Raw genomic sequence first — 23,997 nt, forward strand, 5'->3', positions numbered from 1 at the left:
TGCTCTTTGAAAGAAAAACTCAGGAAGTTTATACAGATGCAGTGAAAGCAGGGTACAGCAGATAATGATTCATTAACAGTATCTTGTATTTGTAAAGATGAAGCTCTTCTTTTTTTAACTGGAGTGCTAATAAAACATAAGTAATCATCTGTATCCAATTCCTAACATAAGCACCATTAACTAATTTATAATCCTTGGACTATAAAATGCAAAAACGAATCTATTCAAGGAGTGGAATAATCAGTGGAAAGTGCAAACAGAATGACCATTTGTTAAAGAAACATCAACAAATAGCAACATAATATAGCGGTTAGTGTATAGTCTACTGTGTCAAAATTGTAGCTTTTTAATATAGCTTGACTGCTCTGGGGCAATTCAATCTCTTTATGCTTCAGTTTATTTGTCATTAAAATTGGAAATATAATAATGCTAACTTCTTAGTGTATGTCAGGATTAAATAAGATAGGACCTATAAAAAAGTTAGAAAAATGTCAGACACATCAAATGACTTAATAGACACAGGAATACATCAAAGATATTGTAGGTTCAGTTCCAGACACAATAAAGCAAATTTCAATAAAGTCAATTACAATTTTTTTGTTTCCCAGTGCACATAAAAGTTTTATTGCACCATACTGTGGCCTCATAAGTGTGCCATAGCGTTACGTATAAAATAACAATGTATATTCTTGAATTAAAAATATTTTACTGGTGGACAAAGGTTAACCATCATCTGAGACTTCAATGAGTGATAACCTTTTTGCTAGTGGAGAGTGTTACCTTGATCTTGATTGCTGACTGATCAGATTGGTGGTTGCTGAAGGTTGAAGTAGCTGTGGCAGTGTTTCAAAGTAAAACAACAATGAAGTTTGACACACAAATTAACTCTTCCTTTTAAAATAGATTTTTCTGTAGCAGGTGATGCTGTTTGATAGCATTTTACACACAGTAGAATTGGAATCAATCCTCTCTAAATGGTGCTGCTGCTTTATTAACTATGTTTACGATGTATTTTTAATATTTTGTTGTCATTTCAACATTGTTCACAGCATCTTCACCAGGAGTAGTTTCCATCTCAAAAAATGACCTTCTTTGCACATCAATAAGAAAAACTTTCAAGTTTTATCCTGAGATTGCAGCAAGTTAGTCACATCTTTAGGCTCCACTTCTAATTCTATTTTTCTTGCTATTTCTACCATACCTACAGCTATTTTCTCCACTGAAGTCTTGAAGTCAAAGTCTTCTATGAAAGTGAGAATCAGCTTCTTCCAAACTCCTGCTAATGTTCATATTTTGATTTCATCTCATGCATCATGAATGTTCTCAATGACATCTAGACTGATACATTATTTCCAGGAAGTTTTCAATTTACTTTGCCTAAACCCATAAGAAAAATCACTGTCAATGCCAGCTATAGTCTTATTAAATATATTTTTTAAATAATAAGACTTGAAAGTCAAAAATACTCATTGATCCATGGGCTGTAGAATAGGTTTGGTGTTAGCAGGCATGAAAACATTAATCTCTTTATACATATTCATCAGAGCTCTTGGGTGACCTGGTACATTGGCAATGTTGGTAATATTTTGAAAGGAATATTTTATTCTGAGTAGTAAGCCTCAACAATGGGCTTAAAATATTCAGTAAACCGTGCTGTAAACAAATGTGCTGTCATCCAGGCTTTGTTGCTCTATTTATAGAGCACAGGCAGAATAAATGTAGTGTAATTATAAGGGTCCTAGGATTTTTGGAAGGGAAAATAAGCATTGACTTCACGTTAAAGTCACCAGCTGCATTAGCCCCCAACAAGACAGTTAGCCTGTCCTTTGAAGCTTTGGAGCCATGCATTGACTTCTCTTGAGATATGAAAGTCCTAGATGATACCTTCTTGCAATATAGGGCTGTTTTGTCTACATTGAAAATCTGTTGTGGCTACTTTCATTTACTTAGCTAGATTTTCTGTATAACTTGCTGTAACTTCTACATTAGCATTATTATTTCAAGCAGAACTTTTAAGTTGTCAGACGACTTCTTTCCTTAAACCTCATGAACCAACATCTGCTAGCGTCCAACTTTTCCTCTGCAGCCTCCTCACTTCTCTCAGCTTTCACAGAATGGAAGAAAGTTAAAATATTTCTCCGGATTAGGCTTTGGCTTAAGGGACTGTTGTAGCTGGTTTGATATATACAGACCGTATCAGCAATAAGGTTGTTTCACTTTCTTTTAGTTCCTGTGTCATACTTTCAATTTCCTTCAAGAACTTTCCCTTTGCATTCACAATTTAGCTAACTATTGGCATGAGAGTTCTAGCTTTTGGACTATCTCAGCTTTAGACATACTTTTCTTACCAAGCTTCATCATTTCTAACTTTTGATTTAGAATGAGAGACATATGACTCTTCTATTACTTGAACACTTAGAGGTGAGAGGCCACTGTAGGATTATTAATTGGCCTAATTTCAATATTGTTGTGTCTCAGAAAGTAGAGAGGATTGAATGAGGTGAGTGAGAGAAATGGGGAAATGGCCAGTAAGTGGAGGAATCAGAACGCATATATTTATTGAGTAGGCTTGCCATCCTAAATGGGTGTGGTTCAAGACACCCAAAAACAATTACAATAATAATTGCAAAGATTATTGATCAGATATTATTATAACAGATAATAAGAATAATGAAAGTTTAAAATATTTTGAAAATTACGAAAATGTGACACAGAGATTCAAAGGGAGCACATGCTGTTGGAAAATGGTGCTGATAGGCTTTCCCAATGCAGGGTTGCCACAAATCTTCAATTTTAAAAAAAGCTGTATCTGTGAAGTATCATTAAGCAAAGTGTGATCAAACGAGGTATGCCTGTATTAGCTACACAAATAGTCATACATCACTTAATCTTGGCAGTTTGTTCTGAGGAATGCGTCAAGGGATTTCATCAATGTGTGAATATCAGAAAGCATATTCACTCAAAGCTAGATGTTATAGCCTACTACACACCTAGGCAATATGGTATAAAAGATTGTTTTAAGAATATGAACCTAGACAGCATGTTAAAGTACTTAATACTGTAGATAACTGTAACACAGTGATAAGTATTTGTGTGTCAAAACATACCTAAACATAGAAAATGAACAGTGAATATACTGTATAAAAATTAAAAAAAATGATATATCTGTTTAGGGCACTTACCATAAATGGAACTTGCAGGACTGGAAGTTACTCTGGATGAATCAGTGAATGAGTGGTGAGTGAATGTGGAGCCCTTGTGCATTGTTGTATCCTAATGTAGACTTTATAAACAATATTAACTTAGGCTACACTACATTTATTGAAAATATTTTTCCTTCAATAATAAATTAAGCTTGGCTTACTGTACCCTTTTACTTTCTATACTTTAAAATTTTTTAAACGTTTTGACTCTTGTAATAATACTTAGCTTAAATCACAAACACACAGCTTGGGCAACACAGCAAGACTTCATCTCTACAAAAAATTAAAAATTAGCTGGATGTGGTAGTGCACGCCTGTGGTTCTAGTACTTGGGAGGCTGAAGTAGGAGAATCTCTTGATTCCAGAAGTTTCAGGTACAGCGAACTATGATCACACCACGGCAACCCAGCTGCCTGGGTGACAGAGGAATACCCTGCCTCTAAACAAACAAACAAACAAACAAACACTACAAACACATTATACAGCTATACAAAAATATTTTCATTTTGTATATCCTTTTCTGTAGGCTTTTTAATTTTTTTTAGTATTTATTTCTTTACTTAGCAAACTTTTTTGTGAAAAACTAAGATATAAACACACACAGTAGCCTAGGCCTAAACAGGGTCAGTATCACCAATATTACTGTCATCCACTTCCATATCTTGTACCACTGGAAGGTCTTCAAGGGCAGTAACAGCGTAGAGCTGTCGTCTTCTATGATAAAAATGCCTTCTTCTGAAGTATTCTGTGAATGACCTTCCTAAGGCGGTCCTACATTTAACTTTTTAAAAATTAAATAAGTAGAAGGAGTACACTATAAAATGATGATAAAAGCATAGCATAGTAAGTACATAAACTAGTAACAGAGTCTTTTTTATCAAGTATTTTTAACTCTACATAATTGGATGTGCTATACTTTTATATGCCTTCACAGTCACAGTAGGTTTTTTTTACACCAGTATCACCAGAAACAGCTGGGTAATGTGTTGGGTTATGTTGTTAGAGGAGGTATGGCATCACTAGGTGAAAGGAACATTTCAGATTCATCATAATCTTATGTAACCACCATCATATATTCCGTCTGTCCTCGAATGAAATGTCACTATGCTGTGCAGGACTGTATACATGTAAGACAGTTGCTACCGGATAGGCGTTACTCAGTGTTCTGTTTTAGTACGGGCCTTGCTTAGCAAAAGTATTTAAACAGAAAAATTTAAAGTAGTACACTTTTCAAATTGGATAAATGGGTGTTTCACTGTTATTAAGCCAAAGCATATTGCTACAGAATTGATAGATGAGTAATTTTCAATATTTATATACAGTTACGTTTAAAATAAGTTTCTTGTATTGTGTTATTTAGCAAATATAAATGTATTTCAAATGAAGCTTTTAAATCTCAAACTTTCTTGGCAGAGACTAGATTCTAACTTTAGGGGGGATTATTGCAGTTGCCTCCCAAGCAAAAAATCTGTACAAATGCTTGAGGAGTGACCGTATTTAAATGTTACCAGAAGCCGGAAGTGTAATCTTCAAAAGTTCAGCAAATGGTTTCCCTAAACTATCTTCTTAGATTACTATGAGAGAGACTTTATTTCTCCCTGGCCTCAGCTGGAAAAAAAGTAACTAGACTGAGTGTTACCTGGAAATTTCTCTCATTACTTGGAATTATTTTTTCTTTATTTTGTTTTCTGCTTGCCAGTATTAAATTGTTCTTAGTATTAAAACCTGAGGTGAAATGTAATTTCATTTCAACACTGGCACAAGTTTGAAATTTGCTACCTAATCTAATAGTCTATACACTGCTCCAGATACTATTTGCACAACCGCAGAAAGTGAGAAACGGAGTTGAGAAAGGGCATGTTGAATGGTTTGGAATGGGATAATGTGAAGAGTTTTCGGACATAGGATAGTACACATTTTTTGTTACTTGTTTTTGTGAGTTTTTCCAGATATCTTGATCTACTCAGAGATCATATTTTTTAAAAAATAATTTCTCTTAGTATCTTAGTAATATAATGTCTTTTTCCAACAATTTAATACAATCCAAAAACTTCACTAATGAAAGGTAGTATTTTCTTTCTAAAAACTCTTACAGGATTCATACCATTTACCAATGCTATTTAAAATTTGTTTGTCATATGGTTTGTTATTCAAACTGGGGCACTGTTAAGAATAAAAAGAGGTGCTATTCATAATTATATTAGGAATTAGGAATAAATCAGATTTACAGGCAAACGAGTGTGAACTGGCGTCACAATTATAACAATATTTACTAGCTATTTTCTTTCTCACATAACTTGCTCAGGTTAGCAATTAAGAGTTATAAAATAATCCCTAAGAATTGCTTTTATATGAAGCAGTTTATTTAACATGGTATGCTTAGTAGTTTCTTGAGTATAAAATACCAAAGGATCTTTAGAGATTAGCCTTTCATTTTGACAAGAGGGTATTACCTCAGCACCTACTGTCTTGCTAGTCATCAAAATAAGGAATTTAGTAGCAGTGTTTAAATCTATATCTAGTATTCAAACCCCCCTAAGGATTCATCCAGATGATATACAGGAATGGCCTCTACTATTCTCAATTGTGTGATAGTTTTAGTCATACATTAAAATAAAATTTGATTTAAAGAAGTATTAATTAAGCAACTTGAAATGCTCGGTTTACAGTCTGATATGACTCACACATCACTTTCGAAAGGTTTATTTGCAAATTTTATCCACCTGAAAAGATAGTTAAGGAGATGAACATTTTTATTTTTACGTATTTTTAAGTGAGGACAGGGATGAGGCTGGGTAAGTCCTCCTCCCTCACCAATAACAAAAACACTTTTACAGGTGTCAAGCCTGGACCTTAGACTTGATCTTGATCTTGTTTCACATCCAGTAACATCTCATCATAGTGTCTTTCAACAATTGATCTGAAGCTAATATAAGCTCACCTTTTTGTTACTAGCACACTAGTAGAATATTTCATTCTACTAACTTTCAGATTGATATAGAAGTAGATAAATCATGTCTGGCAACGCAGTGAGTATCCATCAAGATTAATGTATCTATCTGCTTGCTCCATACTTTGTTTCTGTTGCTTTTTGAAATATTCCTTTATGCAGCTTAATGAAATTTGCTGGTAAATTTATTAAATATCTTTACATAATACTTACCTATTATATGTAAAATATTTACATTTACATATTTTTCTGTGTAGAAAATTCTGCTATGGGTCTATGATTTAAGAATTTTTAATCCTACAGTTTTGTATAATGATGGTGTAGAGGAAATTCAGTATGTATCAGTCGATAAAAACTCCTTTTTGCCATGCTTTCTCCTCAGCAGAGCTCCTTGTTTTTTTGTGCTTGAAAATCCCCTAATTCTATCTCCAGAAATTCTACCTCTGAAATTATTTGGAGGAATCCAAGGACTTAGATATTTTAACAATGTCTCTGGTAATTTTTATATCGGTGGTCCATGGGTGTTGACCTATCAAACTGCTCTGCAACAGATATTAAGAAATAGGAGTTCAGGTAAGGCTTCCAGTATGACTTCCTGAATGTAATTTGTTAACATTCCAAACAAAGAAGCTTAATAGTCTCTTGAGTCCATTCATATACTCAGTAAATGTTTACTAAGAACTCTGCTGGATGCTGAGATGAAATGGTACACAAAAGAGACAGGTTTTATTCCTCTAAGTATCTAGTGAGATAGACAGGTCAGGCAAAATGATAAGGACAACAATGAAACATACATAATGGTTAGGAAGCACACAGAAATATTCTTAGCCTGAAAAGAAATTCAGAGAAATTTCCTTAGACTGTCATCTAAACTAAGAACCAAAGATTCTTATGATTTAATTAAATGAAAGAAAAATAGAGGGGGAAAATGATTAGGCAATATAAGCCAGTTTGGGGAACCGAATGATTAGATTTTCTGGAGCACAGTGTATATGGGGCTATTAAAGGGGGGATGATGGTAAGAGAGATGTGACTGGTTTGGGAAGATTTCATCAGATCTTGAAATAACTTGTGAACAATGTCATAGCGTTCAGATTCAAACTTAATTCTTATCTCTAACAACTTTAATTTAATCCAATGTTCTCTTAAATCAAATTGGTATTAAATATTTCCATTTGCTTTATGTCTATTTTGTTTCCAAATGATATCTGATGCTTTTCTAATACTTAGAACTACTATGAGGATTACTAAAATATTTTAAATATGTTTTTTGTATTTTTTCCATACTGATTTTCTCTATTTCTTAAATAACAGTTCTTATAATTCATTTAACAACGTGCCTAAGTTCCAATAAAATATCCTATGCCTGTTGGTGTCAATAGTTGGTTTTATTGCAAGCATACCGCTTCTAATTGCATAGATTCCTCTTTGCTGTTTTTCTTATTAAGGATAAACTCAACTGATGAGTTCAATACCCCAGCAGCTTTAAAGTCATCATTAATTTGATGTCACTCACTCTTCCTTTATTAATAGTCCTAAGTTCTTATCAACCCTGAAAGAGAAGGTTGACCTATGCAATTTGATCCCAGTTGCAAGCATTAATTAATCAAGGTCCCTGATTGCCCTTATGTTTCCCTGACAGCTTTAATGTTGAAACAATCTTTACTGGAAATTTTCATCACCTTAACTATAAGACTATCCTTTCAGGTGTATAAAATTTGGAAAGAGACCTTTGGAAAAGTGATGGGCAAGTCATATCAGAGTGTAAACATAGAGCATTTCAAGTTGTTTAATTAATACTTATTTAAATCAAATTTCATTTTAATTTATGGCTAAAGTTATCAAACAATTGGGAATATTAGAGATCATTTTCCACATATTGTCTAGGTGAATTCTTAGTAAATTTTGAATACTAGATATAGACTTAAATACTGCTACTAAATTCCTTATCTTGATGACTAGCAAGACAGTAGGTGCTGAGGCAATACACTCTTGTCAAAATGAAAGTCTAATTTCTGAAGATCCTTTGGTATTTTACACTCAAGAAACTACTAAGCATACCATGTTAAATATTGTTTCACTAACTGAGTTATTATCCAATTTTACTATCCAGTTTGGCAGAGACATATGTCTATCACTTTTGATAAATCTCTGCTTTCCTATGAGCTTCTAACCCAGAGCTAGAATGTTAATGCTGTTCATATTTTTGCATTAGTTTAGCACACTAAATAGATTTGAACCTCACTTGAGGCTGTCAGGAAAACCAAGGACACATTGGAAATCTCCTTTGAGAGACAGCTAGCAGAGTCCTTCTTTCCTTCTTTCTCTCTTATAAAATATGTAAATAAAACTTTAGAAAAATGTTTGAGGTGAAGTATTGTCTTCTTAACAACGAAGCAGTCGAAGAGCTTTAATAGCATTGTATTTAAGAGCCTTTGAGACTTTATATAATGACTTTGAGATTTAGGCTTAACATTTACTTAGGAAAATACTATTTAATATATAGTACATAGGTTTATTAATACAGAAGGAAGCATCTTTATTGTCCATGTGAATCCAAAGAATTGACTTGAGATAAAAAAATTACTTTAACCACATTTTACACAAATTTTTTAGGGTCATTATAGAAACTTACCAGTTTCTATAGAAGTTATGAAGTTATAAACAGTAATTTTATACTTTAAATTTTATCTAGAGTAAATTTAAAAGAAGATAAAGACCCTCATTTAATAAATAAAGAAATTCAATCACAGATGCCCTACATGACAAATTTAGAACCAGAATTAGAGAAAAAGTACATAGATAAAAAATATTCTACAATGGAAATATTCATATTGATGTGCTTATTGAATTTGAAGATACTCAATAATGATTATTATTATTAATGTTCTTGTTGTTATGGGAATTAAATAATGGGATTAACAGACTTGACAGATAAAGACCCTTTTTGTTTTTCCTCATTTCATTTGTTTGTTGCCCAGAAATTTGTTTTAGGCTCTAAATAGAGTAACCAATCTCAACCTAAAAAGTCACTAAATAAGATTTTCCCAAAATATGTTGTGTTTACTAGCAAATGAGAAATGAGAATTATAATCCAAAATGCACAGAATGGCAAGCTACCAGTGCATTTGGTGAAGGAAAGGTAAAGAGAAGCTGTTATTTGTGAAAATGAAATGGTTCACATAACCTGCTTAGAAACGGAGTTCATTGGTTTAGTTCATTGGTTTAGTTCATTGTTGGAGAGGCTGTTACTTGGCAAGGGTTCTTTCAAAAATGTCTTATTAGAATTACTGGAATCCTAAGGAATGACCAGTGATAAACCTATCAGAGGTTTATCACAAGTGTGAAGGATGTGAAAGGGTTTTTGTGGAGTTTTACATATTTATATATACAATAATTACATAGTATATATATAATTATATAATCAAAGAAACACAGGATCTCTATGTCTTTTGCTATTGAGTTGGATGCATAAGAAACTGATAAAACTGCTGGACACAAGTCTTCAGGTTTTCTTATTTATATTTTGCTGTTGCTATTGAGTCAAAGTCTTCTCCTTTATGTAGTGTTGTTATAAAGACCATGAAATAATTTGTGTTTAAGAGAGTCTGACATAAACAAATTTTACAAAATATATATATATATATACACACATGATTTTTTAAAGCATGAAAACTGTAAATGAAGAGTCTGCCTTAATTCACCACATTCTAAGACTTAAACTGTAAGGTTAATTACAATTAGACCTTTATTACCGAAGCATAACTATTCATACTTAAGAAGTGGGGAACCAAGACTACTCTCAAAGTATCTAAATCAAAACAGAAGACAAGACCATGCTAACCTTCCCAGCTTCACCCATGCATGACCCCCATGTCTTTGCTCTTATCTACATCCTTTATCATTCTGGTTGTTTAGTGTTGTCTTATGGATTTATTTATTAAGTAATAACATCTTGCTTCTTAGTTTCTTCAGCCTCCTTGGAGCTGTCAGGCAAGATTGACACTTAGAAAAATCATTTCAAGCAGAAGTTTATGTAATACACCCATACATCTAAAGGTCATATTAAGAAATCTGAATTCAAAACAACATTTTTATCCATGTACTTTAATAAATATAACTTGTAGCGACTTTAACAATTTGGCATCATTATTTCATGAAGTAATCAGAATGTTTCCAATTACATAATTTTTAAAATTTTGCTCTAGGTGTTAATTGAAAAACTTTCCAATGAAGGGAAAAGTTTTGAATATTTTCAAAACTATAAAGAGTTTTATTATTGCATTAAATGTGTATAAGTCATTTCTAAAGTCTAAATTTAATTAAAAAATAAATATCCAAATTATTGCTAGAAGTAAAATAGCTGGGGAGCAACAAATCCATTAAAAGTAACATGGAACTGTCATACTGAAGAGACTTGCATAGTTTTCATTTCAAATTTTCAACTATTTTCTTGTATTTTTTTCATAATCGTTCTGAGAGAAATTAAAATAATCCTGAACACTTGAGAGATGGCCTATATGAAAACATATAATACCATAACTTGCAATGTAGCTCCATGGACTAATTTTATTGGATATTTAACTATTGAATGTGATATTATAGTTTTTTTTTTTTCTAAGCAATTACATGACTGGAGAAGAAAAAATCTGCATGACTCTGCACTCAATTTTTTTGGTTTTCCCTAAAGATCTTCTCAATATAAAGGAGTTGTCACAGTATGGATCATTTGTAATAATGTTTGGCAATTTGAGAAAATTGCTGACCATTCAGTAGCTGTTTCAGCATCAGTAGGATTTTGTAGTCTTTCAGCAAAAAGGAATCATTCTAATAGCTTTCTTTTGATACTTATTCACATATTTCTGATAAAGTGTTTTTAAAATTAATAATAATGTTTTCCTTTCAAATTGCCTAAGTTTTCTATTAAAACAGGTAGTTAACATGCCTATCTGCCAATTGCTTTTAATTTTATATTATTAAATAAGGCTATAATAAACTTTGAACTCATTTGTGACAAAATTTCAAAAACCTTGGATCAGAATTAGTAACAATAATAATACAAATATATATGCATTTTCTTACAAACATTAAGGAATCATGGGTTTGAGGAGGGGCTGTCTCATTTGTGCATATTAACTTTTTATAATAGTATTTTTTCTATTTACTTAAAAAATATATGTTCTATTGTATAATTTCTTTAGATTATAGACAATTCCAGTCATTGAAGAACACATTTAAGAAAGTGTGCAAATGGCTATTACTTCCATCCAATTACCATGACACCATTAGAGATACAATGGAAATCTGTGTGACGAAAAAAATAGCTATAGAATTGTTACCGAATTCAAATATTTGGTTTATAGATCCTTAATGTGTGTCTGTCTGCACACAGTTTTTGATAGTATTTCTTTTTCTTTTATTTATATTAAATTATGTTTTATCAAGAACTGAGAGCTGCTAAGTGTTGAGGCAGTCAATTAGGTCCATAAGCCAAACTGAAAATAATAGTTCAAGGCACTATTTACTTATTTATGTAGCGTACCCAAGAAGCCAGAATGAAGGCAACAGCTCCCTTAATGTTCTGTTTTCCCCATGAAATGACATCAGGTAAAGGTTTTACTTCAACACAGACACTGAAGTCGGAAGAATCAGCTCACCCTGAACAAAAGCCTCCTCATGTTTTCTCTACTTAAAGGCTAAGAATAAGGTCAGGGGAAAAAGCCAAAAGCAGACAAATACTGAGAAGTGAAAAACTATATTCATGGATATCAGACAAAGAGTTCTTAGCAGAGGTACCTGAGAAAGGCCTCAACGGTGGGGGCCCCATACAGTAGACCTTGGAATGGAGGTGCCTAGGCCCCATACACAGGCATGCATGCCTAAGAGAAGGCCTAGCAGGGATGATAGGTCGGGTCTTTGACTGAACTTCTCTTCAGAGACTGCGATGCACTCACTGCGCACCATATCTGGTGTGGTGAAGGCAGCTTTCTTCAGTGAGGCCTGCCAGACCAAGTTTTGTAAAGGCATGTGGTCTGGCCTGTGAGATAGTATGGAGGATCTTGCCTGAAACCTGCCTCTTCTGGTTTTACGTCACCAAAGGGAAATTCAGCAACATTATCATAAATGAAAAATGGTAAGAATCATCCTCCATGTAAAATTATCTCTATACCAACTGAAATATGAAACCGTATTTTATGTCCTTTAGATAATTGATTAGTTTAGATATAATTAAAAAGAAACATTAAGATGTGATTAATTAAAATAATTAATCTAGTAAAAAAATTAATGTCAGTATGTCTAATTTAGTAAATCCCTGGCCAAATTTGTATTCTCCTCCATAATTGACTACTTTTGTTGATTTTTAAAATCAGCTTTTTTGAGGTGTAATTTTAATCCAACAAAATCACTAATTTGACGTGTTGTAACAAATATGTGTAGCTGTGTTAACCATCATCAAAATCATGAAATAAAACCTTTCCTTTACCTAAAATGTTCCCACATATACTTTTTAATCGAAGTCCTTCCCAATCCTGTACTCTAGCAACCACATGTTCTTATCACTATGATTTTTACATTTCCTAGAATTTTCCACGTGGGCTCAAATGACATAGTGTGTTGTATCTGGTTTCTTTAATTTAGTACAAAATTTTTGAGTTTCATTCATATTGTTGTGACCATCAGTAATTATGTTTTATTTCCGAGTAATTCTTAATTTTATAGATATGTAGATATATGTAGATATAACACAATACAGGTATCCATTCATCAGTTGATGGACATTTGAACTGTTTTCAGGAGCTATGATGAATAAAGTCACTAAGAACATTCATATTATTTATGTGAATCAATATTTTCATTTGTCTAAGGTAAATACCTAATAATGGGGTCACTATGTGATGAAGTAAATACGTATTTACCTTATCAATAAGGAATATCTAAACTGTTTCAAAGTGGCCGTGCATTTTGCATTTCCACAAATGCAAAACAGCAGTTTGGTTTCCTTATTATCCTCATTAACATTCGTTATTGTCAGTCTGTTTAATTTTAGCCATTACAATGAATATGCAGTAGTACTGCATTATAGTTTTAATTTATGTATCTCTAATGGATAATAAGGTGTAAATTTGCATGAACTTATTGAACATTCTCATATCTTTCTTGGCAACGTGACTGCTTAGTACTTTGGTCCATTTTTGGTTAGGTTGCTTGTTGAGATGGTTAGGCTTTGTGTCACCACCAAAATCTCATCTCGAATTGTAATCCCAGGTATTGAGGGAGAGACAGGGTGAGAGGTGATTAGATCATGGGCATGGTGACACCCATACTGTTCTCATGATAGTGCGTGAGTTCTCATGAGATCTGATGGTTTTCTAAGGTGGTTTTACTTCTCTCTCTTGCACTCTTTCTTGCCTGCTGCCATGTAAGATGTGTCTGCTTCCTTCCCAGATGATTGTGAGTTTCCTGAGACCTCCCCAACCAGTGGAATTGTGAGTCAATTAAACCTCTTTTCTATATAAATTAGCCAGTCTCAGGTATTTCTATATAGCGGTGTGAGAATGAACTAATACGGGAAATTGGTACCAGGAGTGGGATACTACTATAAAGATACACAAAAATGTGGAAGCAATTTTGGAACTGGGTAACAGGCAGATGTTGGAACAGTTTGGAGAGAGCAGAAGATAAGATGTGGGGAAGTTTGGAACTTCCTAGAGATGTGTTGAATAGTTTTGAACAAAATATGATATGGATAGTAATATAAACAATGAACTCCAGACTGAGGTGGTCTCAAATGAAGATGAGGACCTTGTTGAGAATTGGAGCAAAGGTCACTCTTGCTATGCTTTAGCAAAGAGGCTGGCACCATTTTGCCCCTGCCCTAGAGATCTGTGTAACTATGAACTTTACAGAGATGGTATGAAATTTGAACTTATGTTTAAAAGAGAAGCAGAGCATAAAAGAATGCAAAATGTATAACCTGATGATGTGATAGAAAAGAAAAACCCATTTTCTGGAGGGAAATTCAAGCCAGCTGCAGAAATTTGCATAAGTAATGAGGAACAAAATGTAAATTGCCAAGACAATGTGAAATATGTCTCCAGGGCAGGTCAGAGACTTTTGTGGCAGCCCTTCCCATCACAGGCCTACAGGTCTGGGAAGGAATAATGATTTAGTGATCCAGGTCCAGGGTCGCCCTACTATGTGTAGCCCCAGAACTTGGTGCTCTCTGTCCCAGCAACTACAGTCATGGCTACAAGAAGCCAAGGTACAGCTCACACCATTGCTTCAGAGGGTGTAAGCCCCCACCCTTAGCAGCCTCCACATGGTGTGGTCCTGTAAATGCACAGAAGACAAGAATTAAGGTTTGGAAACCTCTGTGTAGACTTCAGAGGATATATGGAAACACCTGGATGTCCAGGCAGAGATGTGCAGCAGGGGAGGAGCCCTCATGGAGAACCTCTGCCAGGGCTGTGCAAAGGGAAAATATGGGGTTGGAGATGCAGCACAGATCCCCCACTGGAACACTGCCTAGTGGAGGTTTGAAAAGAGAGCCAGCATCCTCCAGACCCCAGAATTGTAGATCCACTGACAGCTTGAACCATGCACCCGGAAAAGCTGCAGACACTCCACACTAGCCATGAAAGCAGATGGGGGTTTGGGGAACTGTAACCTCTACCCTACAAAGCCACAGGGTCAAAGTTGCCCAAGGCTGTGGAAACCCACCCTTTGCATAAGCATGTCTTAGATGTGAGACATGAATTCAAGGGATTTTATGCTGGAGCTTAAAGGTTTAATAACGGCCCCACTGGATTTCGGACTTGCATGGGGCTTATAGTCCCTTTGTTTTGGTCAATTTCTCCCATTTGGAATGTGTGTATGTACCCAATGCCTGTAACCCCATTGTATCTTGGAAGTAACTAACTTGCTTTTGATGTTACAGGCTCCTAGGCAGAAGGAAGTTGCCTTGTCTCAGATGAGACTTTGGGCTTGGACTTTTGGGTTAATGCTGGAATGGGTTAAGCCTTTGGGGGACTGTTGAGAAGGGATGATTAGTTTTGAAATGTGAGGGCATGAGTTTTGGGAGGGACCAGGGGAATAATTATTTGTCTCCACCCAAATCTCATCTTGAATTATAATCACTAGGTGTTGAGGGAGAGAACTGGTGGGAGGTGCTTGGATCATGGGGGCAGTTTCTCCCATGCTGTTCTTGTGAGAGTGAATTAGTTCTCTTGAGATTGGGTGATTTAAGTCAGTTTTTCCTGCTCTCTCTTGCACTCATGCACTCTCTCTTCCCTGCCGCCCTATTAAATGTGCCTGCTTCTTTTCCCCATGGTTGTAAGTTTCCTGAGTCCTCCCCAGCCATGTAAAACTGTGAGTCAATTAAACCTCTTTTCTTCATAAATTACCCCGTCTCGGGTATTTCTATATAGCAGTGTGAGAATGAGCTAATACACTTTTCATCTTATGTAATTATAAGAAATCTCTATTTATTTTTACATACAATGTTTATCGCATGCCTATTTGGCAAATATTTTTTCCAGTGTTTGAATTGATTTTCATTTCTTTAACATTGTCTTTTGAAAAGCACAAGATTTAAATTTCAAATTACAATTATCTGTAATTTTTCTTTTTGGATTTTTTGTCTAATATTTTAGAATTAAAGGGCATAAATCTGTTTGCACCTTTAAAGTATGTTGATATTTATAGAGAAATGCATACATTATCAATTGAATAATAACATTACACCTGCAAGTAGCACTTTGAAAACCCATTTTACTAATCATGAAGTGTTAATATGCCTGCCTGTTATTTTTAATACAAAGAAGAGGCTTGAAATTACTAGGAGGCAAAGTTTAATAGCTGTCCCATTCCAAAACTTTTAATTTGGAGTGGCCACGGAATCTCATAATTCTAAATTTTATCTTTTGACCATGAATTATTTTGTAACCAAAGGGGGATTTCTTGAAACTTATTATTCATGATGAACTTTTTTGGGGATAAAGAGAGAATTATGAGAAAGTTAAAAATATTTAGATTTGAAATATACTCCTTTAAATGAAGAAAGTATATAAATATTGCGTTTTCATCAACAGATGCTTCTTCTTTTGAAAAAGTGTGTGTGTGTGTGTATGTGTGTATATATACATGTGTAATCAAACATGTTTCACTTGGTAAAATAATAATGTTGAATCAATAATAAGTGTGTTCTCCTAAAACAGTTAATACTGTTCCTTCGTTTGTAGTGCCAAGTAACTGCACATTAAAAAGTCTTGCATCGTGGCACCAACTGAAAAAGGAGAAATTGTCAACTATGTTTATATACTATCATAAAAACATAACCCAGAGTGTTGGCAACTGTGTCCCATAGTGGGGACTTTGAGCAGTAAGAGCAGAGGGTGAAAGGCAGCGAACGGATCATTTCTTCTCCCTTCCTCCAGCAATAAATCCTATGGCCTATGGTTTCTCGGAAGACAGAGATGGAACAAACAATCACATTTCACAAGAAGCTTTGATGAGTTTATTAAAGTACTCCCTTTGATTTTTTCCCCTCATTCTCTGTCTGCATCCTTTTTACCTTCTTTCTGCTTTATTGGTATTGCACTGTAAGGAAGCATCCACATGTAAGCCTTTGAATCAGCCTCTGTTCTCTAGGGATCTGTGGCTAACAGAAATGACAAAGGTTAAAATATATTTAAAATTTCAACTCAAGCTTTTCAATGGATTTTGCTTTCTGGTGTTAGACATTCGAAAAGCACTTTTTTGAATGTTGCTGTAACATAAACCACAAGTTCAAACTTGGGTTTATATTTCTTCAAATATAAGTGAGGCTCAGATGGACCTAAAAACAATATTTAAAACTTCTCCTCCTAATACCAAGTAGTAAAAATACTATTAATTAGTATTATATATATAGATATGTGCTATATAATACATATCTGTATATAGTTATATGTATATATGTATATAAAACAAGCAATATGCAGATAAAAGTCTTTAAATTCACTTTCATTAGTTTACCCACAGTTAAAACCAAATGATGGCTTTATAAGCAACATTGTCAGTCTTTTTCCTGAGGGATTTACTAGCCAGATCTAGGGTTTAACTTTTTTATTTTTAATGCTTATGTTCTCCTCACATATTTTCCACATAACACCTTTATTACATCTAAAACATAAAACTCTTAAACCATGCATTTTACAGAATATTTTTCTTTTTTAGTTATAATAGTTAAAATATATACATTTTAGTTATATTATTGTCAAAATGAATATATAAATATAAAATTATTTCATTCTTTCAATATTCTCAGACTGAGCTGGTGCAATTTGTAGTGGAATCTTGCAAAGAAATCAGTTTAATAACAATTTATACCATATTACAAATCTGAATTTCTAAATCACTTGGATCTAACTTTAAAAGTTAGATGTAATAAAATTTAGATATTTACTAGCAATATATCAAAATTTAGATATTTACTAGCAATATATCTATGCATCTCCAAGAAAATGTCACTATTACATAATTCTATAACTTATATTACTGTGTCTAGTTTTTATGTTTAAAATAGTTACCTGCATATTTGATATTTTGTATTCTGTGCTTCTGTTTAAAACACTAAATTATTCAGTAATTTTATAACCATATCTAATAGCCTTTCTAGCATTAGATTATTAACCAAATACCACGAAAGTTAAATGAAATACAAAAGTGCTAACCATTAAATAATATCTACAAATTGGACTATGTTAACATTAAGTACTTTTGAGGTTACTGAAGTAATTTTTAATTTCCCCGAATTCATCACCTAAAACAACAAAAAAGTATTTCAGTTATTTAATTCTTTGAGTTAAACTTCCCAAAAACTTACTGGCTCAAAATAACATATATATAGATTATATATATATGTGTGTATATATATATTTGCCATTATATATGTTATATATATAATGCTATAATATGTGTGTGTATATCTATATCGAGATATATATATATCTCAGTTGTTGCCACGATGCAGGACTTTTTAATCTGTAGTGACTTGGCACTACAAATGCAGGAACAGTATTAAGTGTATTAGTAGAACACACTTAATATTGATTCAACATTATTATTTTGCCAAGTGAAACATGTTTGACTACACATGTACATAATACACACATACACTTACACATACAATTTTTAAAAGAAGAAAAAAGCATCTGTTGATGGAAACGCCATACTTATCTATAATATATAATCAATATATAGTTATATATAATATGTATTATTGGTTCAACATTATTATTTTACCAAGTGAAACATGTTTGATTACACACAGACATATAAACACGTATACACTCCACCTTTTGTTGGTAAATGGCAAGTTTTCTGGGAGTGCATGTGGGATGGTAGATGTTGTGACTATTTTTGAAAAATAGGATCTGCCTTACATAGCAACCAAAACTGGGGGGGGGGGGGGGATGTGTGTGGGGAACAGAGATTGAGAAGAAAAGAAATGAACCCACAGCAAAATTAAATTTTATGTCTCCATGGATTCCAAATATGAGCTTGTGTGTTTATTAACATTAAAAAAAGTGGTATCCTCAACAGTGTGAGAGGAAACAGAGGGTAGACCAGTTACTCTGAGGTGAGACTGAGAACTGGACAATCAGGAAATCAAAGACTTAAAGACAGAAATACCATTCAACTCAGCAACCCCATTACTGCATATATACCAAAGGAATATTAATCATTTTATCATAAAGACACATGCACACATATATTCGTTAAAGCACTATTCACAATAGAAAGGGAATCAATCTAAATGCCCATCAATGATAGACTGGATAAAGAAAATGTGGTACATATACAACATGGAATACTATGCCGCCATCAAAAAGAATGAGATTATTTCTGTTGCAGGGATACTGATGTAGCTGGAGGCCATTATCCTTAGCACACTATCATAGAAACAGAAAACCAAATGCCGCATGTTCTCACTTATTGATGGGAGCTAAATGATGAGAACGCATGGACACACAGAGAGGAACAATATAGCTGGGGCCTTTTGGAGGGTAGAGAGTGAGAGAAAGGACATAATCAGGAAAAATAACTAGAGGATACTACGCTTCATACCTGGGTGATGAAATAATCTGTACAGCAAACCCTCATAACACAAATTTAACTACGTAACAAACTGGCATTTGTATCCATGAAATTAAAATAAAAGTTAAAAATAAAATAATCAATAAATAAAAAGCAAAAAACAAATCAGGTTTCCAAAGATACTAACTCATAAAATGAAGAATTTTTCAATTGGCAAAAAAGCTTCAGGGAAATTTGAAAACGAGATGCAAATATCTTCAGGCTACAATTGCATGAGTGCAAGAAAACTGCAGTAATGGTGGATGCAGTTTAGGTCCTCTGAACTCTCAACAATTACATAGGCTTTCTTCTGCAACAAAGTTCTGCTTTTAGAAGGATCTACAGAATCAATATTTGTGCAGAAACACAAGAGGTAAAAGAAAGACAATCTACAAAAAAAATAAAATAAAATAAAATGTGAGAGAAGGGAGCAGAGAAATAATGTAAAAGGACATGTTTTTGAACACCTTTACTTTACATTAGCAACAGTATAGGGATCCCGAGAGTAACGAAACAAGGAAAGCTAGCTTAGCTTATTTGCATACCTTAAGAATATATTTTTATTGAAAATCTCAACTAACAGGTTTGACTGCAAATTGTGTATTTTAAACATTATAAGAGTGGGCTGGGGTTAAAAATAGTCGAAGTGTTTCAAACATTTTAAAATCACCTATTTACAAAAGCAATTGTAACACATCAGAACTTTTCCTATCTACTGATTAAAACATTTATTAGATAATAATTAATTAGGTTAGATTACTAATCACTTGAAAAATACAGTTTTGCATTCCTTTGATTAAAACTCATAACTAATTCAAATCACCAATTTTACCAATTAGATCAAAGTTTTCCATTTTCTATTCATAGAACCTAATTTTAACATGACTTCTTTTTACATAACTTGTGTATATCAGATATTGCCACTTGAAATTTATCTTCGCAAGGTCAATACCTGTTGTGGCTATGGTTTTCCTATATTTGAAATACATGTTGGCCAGGGGCAGTGGCTCACACCTGTAATCCCAGCACTTTGGGAGGCCAAAGCAGGTGGATCACTTGAGGTCAGTAGTTCTAGACCAACCTGATCAACATGGTAAAACACCATTTCCACTAAAAATACAAAAATTAGCTGGATGCGGTGGTGTGTGCCTGTAATCCCAGCAATGGGAGGCTGAGACAGGAGAATAGGCTGAATCTGGGAGGCGGAGGTTGCAGTGACCTGAGATTGTGTTACTGAGCTCTAGATGGGGCGACAGGGTGAGACTCTGTCTAATATATATATAATATAAATATACACACACACACACATATATATAATATATAGTATATAATATATATAAAGAAATAAATGTTACAAAAGGCTTTTCCCATTTCTGATTGTTTTGTTTACATAGTTTTCAAATGCCTGTGTATTAGCTCCACAAAAATGCTATGGCTGTCTCCTTCCCACAGCCCCACCCCCACTTATAAGAGATAGGTATTTATTGAAATGTCATTGTAATTTCCTGAGCAACACTATTGATATTGTTTATATTGTTTATAGTTACTCATCCCTCTGTTTAGGAAAATTAATTTTAACCATTGAGCACCTGTTTTTACGCCTTATTTAAAGGAGTTTGACCTTTCTACTTTTACTGGCAAGTGGAAAGTTTAATTGATTTAGAATAATGCACAGATATTCATGTGTTTACTCTGGAGAAAAAATGAGAAACACAAATATTTGTATATTCTACAAATCTGTAACTTCATTATTGATAAGGTCTTACAGGCAGAGAATCAATTAAAAAGAGAACTATATGATGAAGATAGGTTAGCAATGCCAGAAGGCTGCTAGCTGGTGTCTCAGTTGGGGACATTGTTTAGCATTCTGATAATTTAAAGGAGACGGAGAAAATGAGCAATAATCAAATAATGGTTGCGTAGGTAGTGATTTGCATTTTATTTACCTTTGGGTTTTCTTACCATATGTTCATATTCAAATTAAAGAAGCAGTTGCATTTAATACAAATAAAAAAAAGATAAATATTAGATTTATATGGAAGGATGCTCTTCTTTGTTATTTTTGTACATCATGTTTCAAACCTTATTAAGTAAAAATGAAGCTTTGTGGCCAGGTGGGTTATGGGCACTGCTGAGTTATGAGAAATTGCTCTACTCTTTATGGATATGAATGTTAATAGAGTTGAAATCAATTGATAGCTGTCACTCTTGCTTTAATTATATATAGATGAGCATTTCCGTTGTTGCCCCTCCATTCTCCTAATCCCTCTAAGGACAGCATTTGAACCTTTCCATTTTTGGAAGATGAACCCTTCTTTTCACCTTCCAAACAATGATGAGTTAGGCTTCTACATTGTGGCCTTTTGGTATATTTCTCATCTTTGTTCAGGGAAAGGCTGTGGAAGTTGTGCAGTGCTACAAGGCATAAATGAAGGGGCTGAAATTCTTTTACTTTGGAATGCGAGGGTTGTCCCAAAAATGGGTAAAGAATGTGTTTTTACTTACTTTCTCTATAATCAAGAAACTAGGTCATTCTTGGAAGAGGATGCTAGTATTAGTGTCAGGTAAAATGCCTTAGGCTTATTTTTTTCATCTTGGGGAAACTGTTTTTTATACCAGCATAGTGTGTTCAAATAATGTGGATCTTCTGATAATGATTACATGGAAGATTTGGTTTTCAATATATGTAGCTTATATATTTAAACAATTTCCTGCTTGATAAAGTATAAATATAAGTCCAAATTATTTTTACTTTAAGATAAGGAAAATACATTGCCACTAAAATAATCTAGAATCAACCAAGTCATAATGTAATGAGCACTTTACATAGTTAATACTGTGAGGACATGTTAAAAAAAAAGACTATATTTTTCTCTTCAAGGTGTTATATAAGTTGTCAGAACAGATCAATACCTAAAACACAATAGTTAATCCAACAAGAAATATAAATAATTCTATTAAACAGGAGTAAAGAAAGAGACCTCAGAGCACATCAGGCTGTTGAGAAGCTTTCCACTTGCTTCTTGTCCTCCACACTCATACCTTCAACAGCATAATCTTCCCCCAGAGACCTTCAGGGCAAATCCTATCAAACCCTACATTCTTCTTTGCATCACTTCTCACAGTGAGACTTGAACCACCTACTCAGTCATCCCTCACTAACTGAGTCCCTGCTTTACCTGACTCTGTTTGGCCCCATCTAAGTCTATTTGTCACCCATAAATAAGTCCATAAAACCTTCTATGATATTCTATAGAACTCATGTTCTGACATAAACAAAACTTCCTGTATTTCCAACTTCTTTTTCAAACATTTCCTTCCACTTCTCCTTCCTGTTCTACCTGAAATTTGCTTCTCTCTTGGAGACATGACTTTCTCTTTGCTCCTCTTAAATATGGCTACTCTCCCACAGTCCTCATATCACTAGGCTTAGAGATGACATGAAAGCCTCCAATATGCATCATGCTTGCTTCTCCCTAAAAGGAACAGTTTTCTGCCTCTCATACACAAAAGTTCCATCCTTGAAGCACAGGCCATCGGATATTATCCACTGTTGCTCCTATAGCAACAACTATGGACTCCCAAAGGCACTATCTCTGTCTGGCTATTTCAAAACTCAGTTTACTCTCACTTTCTCTTATACTGTTCTTGCCATAATGATTAATCATTTTGATTTCCATATAGACTATAACCTTGTCATTACAAATAATTACAGTCTTTCTGTCATCTTATTTTCAAGCATTTTGTTTTTAAAATACCTCTGCTACTTTTGTACCTTTCTTCTTGAACTCGGCTCCAATTTCCTCTCACTCTACCAGAACCTTCCCTACTTTAATTCAACAACATTTTAATGTCCCTCATGCCCTCACCTTGTCACTTTTATTTTTACCTGTCTTAGATTCCATATATGGCCTGTTAATGTAATTGCTTCCTTGCAGATAATTTTATCCATATTTCTCTCCTCTTGTCTTATCTTACGATGGTCATAACCATCTCTCCACGTGCTTTTCTTCTGAACTTAAAAGGTAAATGTGGCCAGAAGAAAACTCATAATTATTTCAAGCCACCTCAGTTTACTCCTAATCAGTAATCATTAGTGAAATGTTAGTGTTGTTTAACAATGTGACTTCATTTCCCTAGCTGTTGGTTTTCTTCTCTCCACATAACTATTTCACACCTTTCCTCTCATCACACTTCTACTATCACATCCATCAATCTCAGCTAATGATATTGATTCTATTTCTTTCAGAAAATAGAAACTTTCAGAAAAAAAGTATCCAAAAAGGCATACTAAAACTACTATTCTCTGAATCCACAGCTTCACTCTTACTACGATAGATGCGCTATCCTTGTTTTAATCTGAGGTTCATCCTTCCTTTCTGCCCTAGGTTCTATTTCATCTTCCTTTAACAAGGATATTTCACTATCAATTGTCACTTGTATTCCTGAATATTCCCAAATCATATTTTTTATTTTTTTATTTTTTACTGGATCATTTCCCAAGAGCATACAAATAGTCTCTGATATGTCCTGTTCTAAGAAAGAAAAAAAAAAAAAAAACTTTCTTAACCTCAATTATTGTTCCATTTATTACTCGCACCTTTATGGAAAATTCCTAACATTTGGCCTCCAGTCTTAGGGCCTTTTTTGCCTAAAAGATGCTTCCTCCAAGTTTCCACACTATTTTTCTCATACTTTTTGTGGGTCTCTGATCAAATATTTTCT

At 33.8% G+C, this 23,997-nt stretch overlaps 1 long non-coding RNA gene across 1 annotated transcript in view; it reads left to right on the plus strand.

Annotated features, from left to right (window-relative positions):
* The window catches only part of LOC119621074 (uncharacterized), a 90,872-nt gene that overhangs the window by 18,249 nt on the left and 48,626 nt on the right, over window positions 1-23,997 (plus strand). Inside the window, exon 2 of the long non-coding RNA XR_005237594.1 lies at window positions 6,586-6,726. This is a non-coding gene — a long non-coding RNA (uncharacterized lncRNA). The remainder of the gene's footprint in view (window positions 1-6,585; window positions 6,727-23,997) is intronic.

Source organism: Chlorocebus sabaeus, chromosome 7, assembly GCF_047675955.1.
Source record: "Chlorocebus sabaeus isolate Y175 chromosome 7, mChlSab1.0.hap1, whole genome shotgun sequence".
In the NCBI taxonomy this organism is placed as follows: domain Eukaryota; kingdom Metazoa; phylum Chordata; class Mammalia; order Primates; family Cercopithecidae; genus Chlorocebus; species Chlorocebus sabaeus.